Source organism: Chaetura pelagica, unplaced genomic scaffold (genome assembly GCF_000747805.2).
Source record: "Chaetura pelagica isolate M959 unplaced genomic scaffold, ChaPel_1.0 scaffold135, whole genome shotgun sequence".
Classification (NCBI taxonomy): Eukaryota; Metazoa; Chordata; class Aves; order Apodiformes; family Apodidae; genus Chaetura; species Chaetura pelagica.
Genome location: NW_009953649.1, coordinates 2,723,581 through 2,736,654, shown reverse-complemented (window position 1 = coordinate 2,736,654; position 13,074 = coordinate 2,723,581).

The following is a 13,074-nucleotide window of genomic DNA, read 5'->3' as shown; positions in this document are numbered from 1 at the left end:
GCAGGAATGACCAAACCAAAGTTTCTTCTTTTAACAAGTAGCCTTTTGCTTTTGTTCCATTGAATAAAAATCAGATTGAGTGATGTTTGCTATTTAATAAAAGAGGTAACAGAGAGCACTGAGAAAAAGCATATGAAAATGTCATAGTTTGTTCAATAAGTAGTGATTTGATGTTCCAGACTCTCTTTTATGCTTTTTAAAACTATATATCTGTAGTGGAAATTATTTCTATTAATTATAAAGACAGCTTACAATACAGCTGAGTGAAAAGCTTTGTTTTCATAGCAGTATCTTTCAAAAAGGTCATCCTTCAGCCTCAGAAATTGCCTTCAGGCAGATTTTGTTTAGGCTGATTTTTAAATGCAGTCCTACAGATAAGCTGTCCAGGTAGGTCCCATTATAATGCAAAAGTTAATTTCTAATTGTTGCAGTTCCTAGACTATCCCAGTTTGGGGATCCAAATTCAACATGATTGTATCTACTTAGTAATTTAGCATCTAAGGCCTGAAAAATTAAATTCTTGAAAGGATTTATAAAATTATATTTAAGAATTTTTCAGCACTGATTTTCATAGTCCTTATTTAGTACAAACCCTGTAAGGCTGGTCTTTAAGTCTGAAAGACTTATCAGACTTTTTTTCTGCATATAAAGCAAAACAGAAAAAAACATTCAGAAACTATGTTAAAACATACTTCTGTGTATGTTTTGGGGTGGGTTTTTCCTTCTGTAGTACTCACAGGGCAGCTTACCTAAGATAGCTGTCTAGTTGTCCTCTACTGTGTACACAGGGAAACAGAGGCCTGGGGGCTTTTCACTTCAATGGTGGAAAATGAAAACAATATATGCACAAACTGCAAAACAGTTGCAGTGGCCAAAGCCCCCTCTGTTTCATCAGTTGGATAACATTTTTCTTCATGCATTCAGGTAATAAAAAACTAATATATTCCAATTTTGTTAGCCTGTTAAAAATAAATATGTATGAAGCAAAGACTGTGACTTTATTAAGGAAAAAAAAAATGTGCTCTGGAGAGCATACTGTATAGAAATCTTTATGCATGTAGTGAAAGACTGCATAAACAGTCTTCTTTTTATTCCAAGTGGTAAGTGATAGTGAATTTCTTGTAGAAAGATGTCTACCAGAAGCTATGGGACAGAATGTATTAGAGAAGGTTCCTTGTGTGGGATATGAGCTCATCAAAATAACCAGATTGTGAGGTCTCAGTATGCAGCCAGACTAGAAAGAGAAACAGGTAAACAGGAACTGCCTGTGTCAGGATGCAATGCAGAGAGGCAGGCAAGTGTCAGGGTACATCTGCTCTGAGCAGAGTTTGAAGCAGCAACCCCAGCCAGGAGGATAAGAGAGAAGGGGAGCGGGGTGTGGGATGCACTAATGGGTACCTGGAGACATGTTGCAATTGGGATGAGCATCCGCTTCTCAGGCTCCTCAGCTCTGCCACCCTTCAGCCTAAAAAGCTCTGGGAAGACGATAGGTCAGTCAGTGAAACAGCAATTATATTCCTTCAAAAGGAAGTGAAAGTGGCACATGTTCAACACGGATCTCCTCCCTCCCACCCTCCCCCCACCCCCCGCCTTGATCATAACAGAAGATTTGGGCGTATTTCCTATTCAGAGGCAATCAGTGAGTGTGGAGAGCAAGGGATGCAGGATGCCCTGGCTGACCTTCAGAAGAATTATTGTTTCTTTCACTCATGGTTTCTCCCCCCCATCTGCCTTGTACAAGGCTTGGGAGCTACAGAAGCTTTCTATTTAAAAACAGGTGCATAAGTGGAGCAGTCTGCTGCGGGGATGTAATTGATTCAGGACAACAGTGCCCCTAATCAGACAGCTGCTTTTGTCGTCTTGCCCTTTTGTGTGAGGGAATAGGAAAATAGCTATCACAATGCATTTTAGCCAGGAAATACTCAGCAAATATTTGTCAAGTAATATGTGTCTAGAATATTGCTTGAAATTATACATATATTTAACGCTTTCCCCTCCTTTGCTGCTTAAAACTGTCAGGTTTTAAAGGATACAATTTAATTAGCAATGGCATTTTAATACAGTTACAGGCACTGGCTGTGCTGTATGCAAATTATTTCAGGGGAATTGTATTGGGATTGAAAACGTTTTTTCTTTCCCAAGAAGTATTATAATTCCTAATTGACTGAGGCTTTGCTGATTTAGAAATGCATTCAGAGAAACCAAGATGCAAGTCAAGAGTATAGGGGGATTAAAGTAACTGTCACTCTTATGCAAATGTCTGTCACCCTGCACAAGGCTCACAAATTAAAATTGAAGTGCTGGTTTGCTGCTGCAGTCATGCTTTCAGAATAATCAGTGATGAATTCAACTGACATACCGCAACTGTTTCCTAAAACCAAAGCATAATTCTTGTATAACACGGCACATTTACATTGTTAGAGAAGATTTATATCAATTTCATTCTGCATTCAGAGATTTGAAAGTTGCTAGATATGAATCGAGGGCCTCTGCTTGCCCTGAAGATGAGTTTTCCATGTGCAGCGCCATGTTTGTCATTACAGATTAGTGCATCACTTAAAAGGAAAAGGGATAGATGGAATAGATAAAATATTTTGCATATGCATAATCAACACAATTGCAGATAAAGGCAAAAGTCTTGGGAGGCAAAACACAGCTGTAATGCTAATGCTGAGTGAATAATTTTAATGATGAATTTTGCCTCTGTTTTCTCACCGAATGTCCTGTTGCTGTTCTTTTTGTTTGGTTTGGGATTTTTTATTGTTTTGTTGTTGATGGTTTTTGTTTGTTTTGGTTTTTTTACTCTTTGGATTGCTTGGAATTTGCAATTATAAAATATTTGATTTTCAGCCTGAAGGCTTTGTTAGCTTGTAGTCACCGATGATGTAAACATACCTCATTTCTATATACTGGTTGGACTGGTGTCATTCCTTTAGGAATACCATCTGCCAATGGATGGCCCATAGCAAAGTGTTAGAACTTCACACGTGATGTATTATGGTATGTCCTAAAATTAGTTGCTTTCTGTAGTTGCAGTCTTTGAAGGAAGGGCAAAAGCTAATATGACGGTATGTTTCCCATGGGGATATGCATTTTTTTCTCACTATGTTTTTATTTGCTTAGTCTGGCTGGACTTTTCCTTGCTATTTTTCTGTGGAAGGAAATACAGATTTCAGGGGTTTTGTGTAATGTTTATAATTTCTTCTATAAGCAAATCAGTAATGATCACAAGCATTTTGAGAGACAATCTGTAAGAATTCTCTATCTGAAAAGTAACAGAACCTTTTTCTGGTACAATATAAACAATTTATTAGCAAGAAACAAGGGACCAAGTGTTATTTCAGAACAGTTATCATCCTTCCTAGTGGGACTAGATGACTGCTTTACGTTTTGTGGGAGGAAATATTTACTTTTGTGGTAATAAGGTTTATTTCACTTTCTTATTCAAGATATTGGAGCCTGCTGTACAACCTAATTAGGCAGTTCAGTGTTGTCTTAACATATACGCAGGCTGCCCAGTGATTCAGGAATATTGTCTGTGATCATGATCTAATGGGTAGCAGACAGGTTATATCAAGAGTCATTACCTAAAGCATAGAGCTATAAACCTTTGGAAGTATTTCCACACAGAAATAAAATCTTGTGTTTTCAAAAGAAGTAAATCAAGAATATAAATGTCCTTACAAACTGGGGAATGGGGAGGGAAGGGAGGTGCAGGGGGAATGCTGAATGGACTTATTAATGCAATTTAAAACCATTTAGATGTACAAGAACCAAACAACAGGCTGCTGCTTCCAGTAGTGTCTGTATTCTTGGATTTGCTTTTTCATAAATCCATTAGTCAGGCACCACTCTTCAACAGCTTATGTCTTGAGTTTTGAAAGGCATTAAATCAAGGTATTCTAAAATCATCAAGTTATATATACCAGGTAAAATCACAAATACTGTATTTGTCAGTGCCTCAGTACCAGTGGTGGGATTGCAATCAAGATCCCATATGTTGATATTGTTGATGGTTCTGATTGCATAATCATCATTCTCATAATACAGGAGAATGAATGATTGCCCAAAGCAAAAGTGTTTGCAAAGAGCCCATTTTTGCCTTTTTTTTTTTTACATGATACGTTAGATGACCAAGTACAAAACCTTGCTAACTCCATAGTTATTACACAGGAGCATGATTTATTTTGATGCAGGGAAGGAGGTCAAATTAATTTAACAATGCTGCATTTCTCCTGCCTGGTTTTTTTACTATGTTTAGTGTCTAGATGTTGACTATCAAATCATGTTTTTCAAGGCCTTATCTGAATGCAGTTTTTTTGTCTGTGACATGTGCTATGTTTTCAGGGTTTATTAGGCGTAGATCAACTGGATGGATCCCTTCAGCAGTTGTAATTTTTATGCTCTCTTTTGCAGCATGATATCACCCCAACCCATACACGTTCATCCCTGGTGAGGCACGCCGTGTTGCTGTTGCTCCAGTGGCTGTCTGGGGTCTGAGGGCAGGGGATTCTCCTGCTTTACTCGGTTCTTATGAGACCCCACCTGGAGTACTGTGTCCAGTTCTGAAGCTTCCAAAATAGGAAGGACATGGAGCTCCTGGAGATACTCCACAGGAGAGCCACAAAGATGATCCAAGGGCTGGAGCACCTCTCCTACAAAGACAGGCTGAGAGAGTTGGGGCTGTTCACACTGGGGAAGAGAAGGCTCTGGGGGGACCTCATAGAGGCCTTCCAGTATCTGAAGGGGGCTACAGGAAAGCTGGGGAGGGACTTTTTCCAAAGGCTTGTAGTGAGAGGACAAGGGGTAATGGATTAAAACTGGAAGAGGGGAGATTTAGATTAGATATTAGGAAGAAATTTTTTCCTCTGAGGGTGATGAGACGCTGGCACAGGTTGCCCAGGGAAGTTGTGAATGCCCCCACCCTGGAAATGTTCAAGGGCAGTTTGGATGGGGCTTTGAACGAACTGATGTAGTGGGAGGTGTCCCTGCCCATACAGGGAGGTTGTAAGTAGATGATCTTTAAGGTCTCTTCCAACTCAAACCATTTTATGATTCTATGATATTGGCTATTGCTTTCCTTCCATGTCACAAAGCAACATTTTACAAACTGGAACTACCTTTTCTTTTTCCCTCTGAAAGTAGGTAATAACTATTACCTACAAAGCTGTAATAAATCAAGAGCCCTTAAATATGTCCCAGGGGAGCTTTTATGTTCATAAAATCTTGTCAGTCTGGGTTTGGTTTTGCAAAAACTCCAAGGAGAGTTCCTTGGTTTGTTTTTATTTGAGCTTTCAAAACAATGAAGTTGAGCAGTTTTGGATTAAAGATACTTGTTGGGGTTTTGATTTGATTTGATTTTTCTACTGTTATTAATGTCAATGTAGATATCAGATATAGGAAATAAGTTATTTTTAATTCCCAAACTGCAAAACATTTAAGCTAGGATGAAGAGAAGAAATACATTTCTATATCTTCCACATATCTACCTATGTCTAGACAATTGCTTATATTACTCTGTATTTGCAGATGATTTGCCATGAACAGCAAGAAACCTTGCAGGAAAGGATACACTGTGCTCTCAGCAGCTGGAGAGCTAATATGTGAGGCTAAACCAGAGTTCTGACACTGGTGGTGTTAGCAGGGTACCCTTGCAGTACTGGGAGCTGTGGACATTTATGTGCTCACAGAGGTTGCTGCAAAGGCAGGAACCTGAGTCCTTACTTTACAGTGGTAACTTTGTTTTACATTCTGCAGATGTATTTTGTTTTGTGCACAGTGTTACAGAAAGTGCCTTGAACTTCTGGTAGAGAATACAAAATACCTTGTAAGATGGGGCAGTTGGACTAGATGATCTTTGATGATTGCTTCCAACCCAAACTGTTCTACGATGATAGGACAATGTAATGTGCTAGAATAAATCCCTTGAAAGAGAAGTTAGCTCCAACGTTGTCAAAGACAGTGCTGTTACAGTGATTTAGGCAAAGAAATATGGGAACACTGTTCCTGCAAACATTGAAAGCTAAAATTATTTCTAAAACTATTCTAAGTACTGAACTTTTAGTTTTATCTCAGTAAAATGAATTTATTCTCCTAATAGAAAAGTCATTCCTTTTTTACAGTGAATTAAGTCAGAGTTTCCAAAGTCGATATATATGCTCTTTAAATAAATGGAATGGGACTAACTTAATAGCAGGTTTTGGTAGGGCAGACAAGGTTAAAAGCATTAGTGGAGAGGAGAGACATAGGCTGTCTAGAGAATATCGGTTGGAATAGGTGAAGTGGTTTTAACAAGGAGAATGTAGTTACAAAGCATTTTTTGTTTTCTGTCTTTCTTCCAAACAGTAAATCTACTAACCAATTAGTACTTGTAATGAGAAGAAATTGGGAAGGGATAGCAGAGGGGGAGGGTAGAAGTGCTGATGCACTCATTAAGCTGTATTGGGAATATCAGAGGTGTAAAGACGAGTTGGCGAAACTGCAGAAGAAAGAGTACAGCCCTACAGTGTGGTGCATGTAGGCACAGGCTAGAGCTGTTGTTTCCTCATGTTTTAAGTCTTTCCTGTCTGTTGTCCTGCTGCTGCATTGCATCAAAGATAAAGAGGTCACAGGGAAAAAAAAAAAAAAAAGTTTTCCAGTTATGTGTATTGTGGGCAACTTCTTGTAGATTTCCTAATCTAGGAATGAAGGTGCTACTGTAAATCTTACTGTATTTGTGGAGTAGCTGCAAGCCTGATTAAAAAACAAACAAATCAACAAAAAAAAACCCAAACCCCCCAAGAAGTGTCTTAAATGTGTGGGGACTGTTAAACTGCTGGATGAGTTGTTAGATGTATTTGAGAAATGTATGTGTTGCTTTAGGTAACAGGGTAGACCAGGCCATAGTGACAATTCATTGCTACACAGGAGACCACCTACCTAAAACCACTAGATTCCCCATTAAAATAGACACTTTAAAAATTATTATTAAAAAGTCATTGAAGTATGAAATGCAATAGTAGAAGAACAATGAAAATAAAAATTAAAGAATAACAAATAATTATTCCATTTGAAACACTACCCAGTTAAACACCTGTGTAATCTCTGCTAGTCATTAACTGAGATAAGCTAATGAAAAATGCACAAAATATTTGGGTTGTAGCTCTGCTGCACAATCAGTCCTGTGAATAAAATGGTTACCTGATTCTAATAAAGTGTTACTGAAGCTGTCTTTGATAGGGTGAGAGAGGAGCCAGGAGCTTGGTCTCCATCTTTAGCTAATGGAGAGACTTTTAACATCAATGAAAAGGAAAACTTTTCACTGAAACACCTCCAATAAATAGGATTATATATTTGTAACCTCTTCTAAAATAAACTCAGTAGACTAATAAGTGCCTGCCCAAAGACCTGAGTCTGCAGAGGGTGATGAAGGCAGTGTATATAGAGTCTAATAATTCCCTTTTTAATTTCTCTATACATATATTGGAAGAATTAGTGAAAAAAAAATCCCTTGTTCTCAACTGCAAATGATATAGGTATGAAAATATCACAAATCCCACACACATTTAATGGCACATTTCCAAATGACAGAAATCCTATCCACTTCTAACATGTTAAAATCTATGCACAAAATCAGGCTGTGAATGAAAAGGAGCACACATCAAAGTGATACTGGATGACAAGGTGAAATGTGGAAGAACTAAACCAAGATATTACTTTGGTCTCACAGTCCCTATTATCTGTGAGAAGCATGAGCTCCTTTTTGATACTCCATGTATCTTCAGTGTCTTTGCGGTTTTGGGGGGTTTTGTTGGTTTAGTATTGTTTGTTTTTTTTCCCCTAAGTCTTCAAGTTCTCATGGAGATGTCACTGCTTCCTCCCTGATCAATACTTGGGAGTTGTGCACATTTTAATTCCAGGCTCAGCAACCCCAATTTATAGGCTTTGTAGCTGCGTGTGAAAACGCAGCAGAGCTCCCAGCTGGCAGGCTGTCCACCTGCCCTCTGGGACAGCCTCTTGGACTGCACCCATGCTGGGCTTCTTCCAGCAGCTTTAATCACCCCTTGCTAAACCTGCTAACAAGGATCTGCTGCCCAGATTTGTGTGCAGGGTGTAGTGGCAGCAGCAACAGCTTGTTAGTTTTAACCTTGTTTACTCCTTTCTGGCAACTCCTTCCCCAGTTCAAAGAGGCATCTGTAGTCGCAGCCCTTTTTCGTCCCTTCCCTGCTGCAGGAACGTGCATTCTCTGTTCACCACGATGTAACAAGGTGAATCTTTTAATCTTCCAGTTCAAGGCCAAAAACAGCGGAAGGGTGTTCAAAAGCAATAATAGCTTTGCATTTCTCTGTAATGTCATAATCTTGAAATTTGTACTAATCAGTGAACCTCTGTAAGAAAGTCAAGAACTTCTGGTCCTGGAAAGGCAAATACTAGGTGAATGTCTAGTTTGACCATTGCTCACCATGAAAAATTACTTTTCATCATAAGAAGATGGTATTTACTTGGGATTGCCTTGTATCCATAAATCTCATCTCCTTTTACTCTTGCCAAAAGAGTTTTTATTCTGAAAAGAAAATGTCAGAGAGTTGAGAACTTTAAGACTTTTGTCTACAGTTGTTGCTGTTACATAGACGATACGTGGAAGTTACAGTGATGGGGAGAAATGTAAAAGCCTTAAAATAAACTTTTTTTTGGAACTGGAATGATCCAATTAAATGAGTAGAATTACTGTAGTATAAATCATGGTTTGGCCTAAACTTCTGAGTATTTCTGCAGTTTTTAGTAATCCCATGTAAGGCCCTTGTGATTTAGTCAGTGTACAGCATGTGCAGTTAGTGTTGCGGTTTTCTGCAGCTTAGCCCTAGTCACGCTTGTTTGTATTATTTTCTATATGGGCTTTTAGAGCTGAGTGGTGGCAATTTTTTTCTTTATCTGTGAAGAAACACAGAAATAGGGAAAAGGATCCCATAATGCTTTCTTAAACTGGACTGTCAACAAACCCTAGCTAGTTTACTGAGAAAGCAAATATTCACTTATGTTTTCATAGCACAGAAACAATCATCTCAAACCAGGACTAGAGCCAGCAAACTGATCCCTGAATAAGCACTTTACTTGCTCTAACTCTTAGGTAGTATGGGAATTGGCACTTTTCTCCCCCAAATATACCTCTGTTACTTGAGATGAGTGGTCCACGTATTGCACGTATTCATGATCAAGGGTTCATACTTTGAATTTCAGTTGAGAGTGTTACTGCATGTAAGACCTGATACCTTCCCTTCACTCAGCCTTTACTAGCTATTTAGAGTTGGTTAATAACAAATCACAACTATACGGGTAAATGAATCACTTACATGTTTGGATGGGATTAGATGGGTTTCAATCTGATGGGATTGGATCAAAATTGCTCTTTGATACACTTGGTGTGCCTACTTTGGGAAGTTCAAGTGTCTGAGTATGCCCAGTACTGCTGGAAAAGTACTGCTGGGGAGCTGTTGAAACCTAGGTCACAACCTACATGCTAGTGTCAGTACAACATCCAGCATGAAGTTTCTTCAAGTCTAGCTTGGGCTGCTTCTATAATAGTCTCAGGCACAAGGTCTGGGGGTATGTCTTCAGTCCTTTGTCTCCAAAGCAGCAGGAACAAGTGGAAGTGTCAGGAGGTCACCTGGCTGAGACCTTGTAATGAGCTTGTGGCACAGCTTGGCACATGCTGCTGTGGTTGAGTCTGCCTTGGACCAGTGCCAGGCTGGAAAGAGAAGTCGGGGGTGCGTTTCGTCAGACCTGCTGTTAATAACAGTGCTGCATGCACTGTTCTCATTGGTACTGTGCAGTTTCTTTCTTTTTTTTTTCTCTTGGTCAGTTTGCTTAGTTTCTTTATTGGCTTCCTGAAATTCTCCAAGGACAAATGAAAAGCTTTAACAGGTAATTAAATGAAGCCTTTTACAACATCAATAGTGTAAAGAATTACATTCATTTCTCAAACTGTAAGATGCTGGGGGTTTTATGTATATATGGAGGTGTGTGTCTTTTTATTTCTTTTAATGCTTTTCTATTATTATCTCTTAAGCATTCTCAGAGATACTTATTGTAGAGGTGGGAGCATGGGCAACTTGGGTATTCTGAACCAAAATCATCAGAACGGGAAAGTCCAGTGTTGCAGGTTATTCCTGCTACAGATGAAGACACTGTAAGCACTCCCAAACGTCACAAAGGTGCAGAGGAATCCCTAGTGATTTTCTCCTGGAAAAGAATCAGAATTAGGTCTCTTAGTGCTTGTCTGCAGGGAAAATTTGCCAGTGTAATTAAACTGCTCTAGTTACACAGGTATAACTCCTCCCATCACTCTTGTTTCAGGAGTGCCCTAGCAGGGAGTTTATACCAGAGTAACCACGGCAATGTACTGCCATACAAGTACAGCGAGGCCATTTGCCAGCTGGTGCGCGCCAGGTGGTTGCCATCTGAGATGCTCAGGACAGCAATCCTCATGGTAAAAAAAAATGCTGAGCTGTGCCAGGGCCTTAGGCAGGACACACATTCCCATCAACACCCTGAAAATAAACATTTTAAGTCATAAGCCAAATAATTTCTCTGTGTATATAAGCTCCAGATGCCTTTGAAAACCTCCTATCACAGCTTTCTGTCCCAGTTCTATTTGACAAAAAGATGAATATAACTATTAATACAGAGCAGACTTCTGATGTTTGTTCCTTAACTCAGTTTCTCACCACCTCACTTTCCTATCATCCCTCTTTTATCCTGTGGCTGCAAAGTGATTTCTGACTGAGGGAAGCAAGGCTGGGAAAAGGCTGAGGTGACTGTCTGGAAGCATGGGTGACCAGGCTCCAAGTTCTTGCTTTGCTGCAGACTTTCTCTATGGTCCTGGGTAAGACAATCTGTGGTTTGACTTCTGCCCTGCAAAGGTAAGGTAAACTCCAGGAAGAGCTGCAAATTGTAACCACGTCAGAGAAGATGAGTTGCACAGGTTGTGCAGGCTGAGGGGTTGGGCCAGGATCTCAGCTGCATTGCATTTCCTAGGAGATGGGAACTGAAATGGTGTTCATTCCGCAGCCAGGCTACTTTTCTAGAGAAAATCCTCTTTGCCCTTCCTTGTTTTCCCTTACTGAGCAGTCTTCCAGAGCCTTAACTAGCCAGAGCAGGTTTCTGTTTGTATTTATAAAATAAAAAGTATTTTTTCTGAAAAGGGATAAATCCTTTTGAAAACCTTGTGACCTCTGATTATTAGAACCAGAAGAAAGAATGGATTTCAAAGTGGGAAAGTTCACAAACTTCATAGATCATTTGTCTTACAAAGATTTGGCTAGAGAAGGACAAACCTCATTCAGAGAGAGATGTTCTAAAGAAGTTGACTTTTCAATGTAAAAGATATCAGTTCATTATGGGACAGGCTTTGCCATCACTTTCAATGTTTGCTAAAAACAGGTTCAGAAAAATTGGCAGCACTGGAGGTTGATGTTGGATACTGAAAAAGAAAGAAGGAAAAAAAGGGGGGGAGAGGCACCATTAAATCCAAGCTAAAGCTAAGTTGCTCTTCATCATCCTCATATAGCCTCCTGTGCTTGGCCTTGTCAGGACTGGAGTTACTTACTTGGTTAATGTTTTTTCAGGATGTTCCTGAACTGAATATTTCGTGTGCATTCATCAACTTTTGCATAATTTGCTCTTACTTATATTTCACCAGTCTCTATCGGGGGGGGGGAAGCACATATCTCATGTGAGAATTCTATTATACAGGTCTTTTTAAGCAGCTGTTTGAATCCTAGTATTCAATTTTTTCTTCATTTCAAATGGGACAATTCAGATTGTGAGTTTAGCTTAAGGGTATACAATGAGAGTAATCAGAAATCTTTATATAGCCTCCAATTTGTGCCATAAAGAACTGCAAAAAAGGCATCAAAATGCAACATAAGAAGTTAGATAGAAATTTATTTCCACAGTGTAATCTGGCAGTCATTTCCCTGGCCAACAACAGGCTAGGAAGTGCTCTGCTGTCGTTTGTGCTCTCGGGAGAGACCCACATGAGCATAAATACATGCTGATATTAAATGTAACTTCCATGTTTCAGAATTTGTGTTTACTTGTGTAAATGTAGGCATACAATATCCCTGGCATAAAAACGAAGGGATAGGCCAATATTTTATCTATAGTCATCTGTTTTCTCTCTTCCAGCCATGCCACTTTTCAGTGTTAGATGTGCGGTGATGACAGAAACAAGCCATAGCTTTTTAACAATAAATGGATTGTGCTACCTTCTCAGAAATATCGGATGGGAGATGTGCTTAGATGGTGGGAACTGCTGGGCCCTGTCCCTTTCCTTACCCAGGCTTTGCCTGGCTTTCCCTCCTCCCCAGGACAGTGAGAAGCTTGGGGCTGGGGGGGGGGCGGGGGGACCACTTGGCTAATATTCACCCATTCCTGTTTTCTCTTAAAAGCTGTCTCTGGTTGAGCATCCCTTTCATTTACTAATTCTTACTCTACAGACAATTATTTTCAGTAGGAATTGTTCATTCTCGTTTGTTTCAGCATGCCAAGCAAACCAGTGCGGTGCCCTTCCAGAGTGCTTAGATGGTGGGATCTGCTGGGCCCTGTCCCTTTCCTTACCCAGGCTTTGCCTGGCTTTCCCTCCTCCCCAGGACAGTGAGAAGCTTGGGGCTGGGGGGGGGGCGGGGGGACCACTTGGCTAATATTCACCCATTCCTGTTTTCTCTTAAAAGCTGTCTCTGGTTGAGCATCCCTTTCATTTACTAATTCTTACTCTACAGACAATTATTTTCAGTAGGAATTGTTCATTCTCGTTTGTTTCAGCATGCCAAGCAAACCAGTGCGGTGCCCTTCCAGATCGCTGACAGATCTTTGTTGCTTCTGTCGCGAAGAGCCAACCCCAGCCAGGGTGGTCCAGTCAGACCGGGCCGCAAATCCAACAGGCGATACTCAAAGGTAGCCTAAAACCCGAGATGCTTTTGCAGTCGCCGCTATTTGCGGGGAAAGCATAAAATACATTTACTGCTCTATAGGATGTGTCTCTGAGCAGTCTCACCAGTGATAGAGCTCAGTGATGGACCTTCTGGAGGGTCCATC